This window comes from Octopus sinensis, linkage group LG1 (assembly GCF_006345805.1).
Source record: "Octopus sinensis linkage group LG1, ASM634580v1, whole genome shotgun sequence".
In the NCBI taxonomy this organism is placed as follows: domain Eukaryota; kingdom Metazoa; phylum Mollusca; class Cephalopoda; order Octopoda; family Octopodidae; genus Octopus; species Octopus sinensis.
In genome coordinates, this window is record NC_042997.1 from 157,581,203 (window position 1) to 157,586,030 (window position 4,828).

Here is a 4,828-nt window from a genome sequence, read left to right on the forward strand (position 1 = left end):
ATAGGTAGACAGATAGACAGACAGACAGATAGATAGACAGACAGACAGACAGACAGACAGACAGACAGATAGATAGATAGATAGATAGATAGATAGATAGATAGATAGATAGATAGATAGTAAATGAAATAAATACTAAATAGATTCAAACAATTGCAGAACGAAGTAGACAGATGGGAATTAAGAGAGAGGGAGAAAGAGAGAAAGAAGCGGATAGAAAGTGGAAGGGGAGAAAACGAGAGAGGGCAGAAGGAGGTGAGATCGTGTTAATTCACTTTATCAGTAGCCCTATTTGGGAGTGACGAGTTTACAGCATGACGTCTAATAGGCGAAGCTGTTTAGAAACATTGACAACAGGTGTGGTGTTAGGGCGAACAAATGTTTTTATAATTGACCGACTATCTATCAACATCTTCATAGTTGTATTGGTGCTGGTGGTAGTAGTAGTAGTAGTAGTAGTAGTAGTAGTTGATATATAGTAGTAGATGTTCGTTTGGGGAAGATGGTGATAATGGTGGATGTTTTTGTTAAGGTGGTAATATGACTATCAGAGATAAATAAAGAAAGGCGGAAGTGAAATTGGAGTGAGAAGCTGGTTGGGAATGGCATATATATATATATATATATATATGTATATATATCGTTGCTATTATATTAAACTGTCTTATGTCCAAATTTGGCCAAATGCGTTTTTTTTTAAATTTTCAGCATTTATTTTTGTTTGCACTAGCTGGTTATTTTGGTCAAACTATCGTATCTCCAGCTGCTTCAGATGCCAAGGTGTCAAAAGTTGTACAACAGTTTTGCTATGGAATGGTGGAACTGTTTTCGTTTTCTGAAAAAGCAACGGTTTGGACTTACGACATTTTTGTATAATAAAAACAATATATATATAATATATATCGTTTTTATTATACAAAAGTGTCGTTCTGAAAAAGCAACGGTTCGGACTTGTGACACTTTTGTATGATAAAATTTATATATACATATTAATTCAGGTTCTACCGAGACTTGAACTCGGATCGCTGGATTCAGAGTCCAGAGTGCTAACCATTACACCATAGAACCTGCTACCGAATAACTGTCACATATTACATTTACAGATAAATTCCTCTATTTACATAATATCGCGGTCTCTATTATTCTTTTGTTATCTTACCCTTTTATCAATATATATATATATATATGTTTGTGTGTGTGTGTGTGAGTAAATGAATGAATGAATTATCCTTTGTTTACAGTTAACATGGAAAATTCAATAAACAGTTACCAGGATAGTAAGAATAACACCTGCTTTCAACTCCATTTATTTACTATATATATATAGATATATATATATATATATATATATATATATATATATATAATATATATATATATATATATATATATATATAATGAAGGTGAAATTAATTAATTTGGAATAATTATCAATTACACCAAGTAGTCTTCGGCATGTAAAAGCCTCATTCGAGGAAATGTTTTTACTGAGATCTCCCTTTTAGTAGAAGAAATAGCTATAACTCTTTGACTGCTATTTCTAAATCGGTTTGTGGTAAGGCAATTCGTTGCTAAACCCTTTATTGCTTAGTATATATATATTATATATATATATATATATATATATATATAAGTGAGTGGATTTGGTAGACGGAAACTGAAAGAAGCCTGTCGTATATATGTATATATATATATATATATATATATATATATATATATATATATATATGTATGTGTGTTGTGTGTCTGTGTTTGTCTCCCTAGCATTGCTTGACAACCGATGCTGGTGTGTTTACGTCCCCGTCACTTAGCGGTTCGGCAATGGAGACCGATAGAATAAGTACTGGGCTTACAAAGAATAAGTCCCGGGGTCGATTTGCTCGACTAAAGGCGGCGGTGCTCTAGCATGGCCGCAGTCAAATGACTGAAACAAGTAAAAGAGTAAAGAGTATATCGTTTCTATTATACAAAAGTGTCGTTCTGAAAAAGCAACGGTTCGGACTTGTGACACTTTCGTATAATAAAAGTTATATATACATATCTGTAAATCAGGTTCTACCGAGACTTGACTCGGATCGCTGGATTCAGAGTCCAGAGTGCTAACCATTACACCATAGAACCTGCTACTGAATAACCGTCACATATTACATTTACAGATAAATTCCTCTATTTACATAATATCGCGGTCTCTTTCATTCTTTTGTTATCTTACCATTTTTATCAATGTATATATATATATTTGTGTGTGTGTGCGTGTGTGTGTGTGTATGTGTGTGTGTGTAAATGGATGAATGAATTATCCTTTGTTTACAGCTAACATGGAAAATTCAATAAACAGTTACCAGGGTAGTAAGAATAACACCTACTTTCAACTCCATTTATTTACTTATATATGTATATATATGTGAGTGGATTTGGTAGACGGAAACTGAAAGAAGCCTGTCGTATATATGTGTATGTATATATATATATATATATATATATATATATATATATATTATATATATATATATATATATACAATATGTTACATTACTCGGTAGTCAAGATAAAACTCTGAGTTTCAGATGCCGAAGTGGAAATCCACAACACCATCTCTTCGGTTATCTGGCTATTTGAAAACGTTATGAAAAAATACCGTTAAAAATGAAGGGAAATTACTCTGTTATAACTCTGCTTTGCCTGCGTACTTATACATCGCTCGCATTTTTCGTCATAAAAATTATATAAAAATACATAAAAATATATAAAAATATATAAAAAATATATAAAATCTTCTTGGGACATAACACAGAAAGCATGTTTTATCCGTTTTCTTTAGGGGACCAAAAACGTAACAGAAATTTAGTCACATGTGGGCATGATCCGAAAAGCTCTGTCCTTGTATTTAGACATGTGGTAGGGTCTAAGCTGCTTTTCCAGATAAGCCATCTCTCCATGTCGCATAAACCGCACCTTCCGCTGCCGTTAGTGTAGGGCTTACATCTGGCCAAAATCTTCCATTGTATGTTATAATCGACACCTTTATCTCTTAAAGACCAAATATGATTGGATAATTGTGTCGCTTTTCTTTTGTTCCAGTGCCTAAAGCTCAAAGTGTGGTTATTGAACCTGGCCTTGAAATTACCCTCTGTCAGGCCCACGTATTTCTTCGTCGAAACGGTGTCTTAGTGGTTATAGAGTTTACGGTAGCTTCATATATGATGGTCTTGGACATGCAAGCTCCATTTAGCGGGCACAATTCTTTATTCCTGCATGAACAGCTGTTTTCTTCTTGTGTTTTTTGTATGTTATGATTGATTATGTTTTTAAAATTGGTAGTTGAACTAAAACTAATTTTTAAATTATGTCTATTGAAGAGTTTCCTATAAGTATGGTTAACTGGAAAATGTCTATCTATCAGTGCTAGGAAATATTTACCTATATTGAAGGCCACCTCGGGTGAGTAAACCAAATGACCTTCCTATTTCTATTATTCCTTTTCCTTACTGTTGGGCTGGTGATAGGTGTATATTTTATTTTTTCGCTAAAACCACTATCTTTTAAAGCTTTATTATAAACTGGGGCAACGCTATTGAAGATGTCCTCATTAGATGAGAGGCTAGAAATCCTCTTACTAATATTTTTAACTAAATTTTTGAATACTATAGGGGGATGGCATGAACCTACATTAATATAACTTAGTCTATCATTGGGCTTCCTATAAGGCTTATAAATATTATTATTAAGATCTAAGGAAACGTCTAAGAAATTGACAACCGTCAGGTTAGTGTCTATAGTTATACTAAGTCCGAAGTGTTTCATTAACTGGATAATATCCTTCCTAAAACGATCTTGTGCTGGTCCATTTGTATTAGCTGTTAAGGCGAGGGCATCATCTTTGTAGATGGCGAAATGTACGTTAGGGAATGTCTTACCGAAGGTATCTAGGAGAAAGAGTCCAATTAGATCACAGATGCCTGCCCCATCATATGAACCCATGCTCACATCGAAAGCGCCCTCCGTGTCGGTGTTTTTTACCCACTTTGCATTCTCACTGAAAAGTAATGTCTTTCTAGCATGGAAGATTATATCCTTATCATTGGTACTAATTTCTATGAAGTCACTAGCGAAGATTAGGGCTTTATCTAGCAGTTCTTTAGAGATAGAGGCATAAAAATCAACAATATCGAATTGTGTAAACCTCGCTTTTTTCTTATTCTTAATAGCTTTAAACCGGTCTACGACTTCTATACTATTGGACCATTGCACTAGCCTAGTATCGGTCTTAATTTTCGTATTTATTTAGATTTAGTGGTAAGATTTCGATTACGACTTCGATTAAGTGTAAATATAAGTTGAGGATTAATATCATAGGTAGTGGTATGGTAAGTTGATTACATATTGGCTAAATTTTAGGTTTAATGATTAGGTTGTGGTTGGGTTATGATAAGGACTAGAGTTATAGAGTTTAGTTTAGCATTAAGTGATAGGGATAGGGTTATAGTTTCATCACTATTCGTCTTCGGAATAAAGCTAGCTTTGTTGTTCAGGTAAGGTTTATATTCGGGGTAGGAAATATACTTATGCTTCGGAATATTTTTGATTTAAACTCAGGAAATATATGTGTAGGGTTATACTTAGTATAACCATAGATATATATTAGGTTAGGTTTTTGGTTAATATTTTAAATTAACTATCATTTACGCTAAGTTAGAGTTAGAATTAGAATTTAAGGCTTGTGTTAAGCTTAAGGTTAGTGTTTTGGATTATGTTAAGTTCAGCTTTATAGCTAAACTAAGATAAACTTTATGTTTAATCCTGGAATTAGTTTTAAAGTTAGGATTAA

At 33.3% G+C, this 4,828-nt stretch overlaps 2 non-coding genes across 2 annotated transcripts; both read right to left on the reverse strand.

Annotated features, from left to right (window-relative positions):
* Window positions 1-996: 996 nt before the first annotated feature.
* Trnaq-cug lies at window positions 997-1,068 on the reverse strand. Its single transcript has one exon. It is a non-coding gene; the product is annotated as a tRNA-Gln (tRNA).
* A 982-nt stretch (window positions 1,069-2,050) lies between these two features.
* Trnaq-cug lies at window positions 2,051-2,121 on the reverse strand. The gene has a single exon. It is a non-coding gene; the product is annotated as a tRNA-Gln (tRNA).
* Window positions 2,122-4,828: the final 2,707 nt, after the last annotated feature.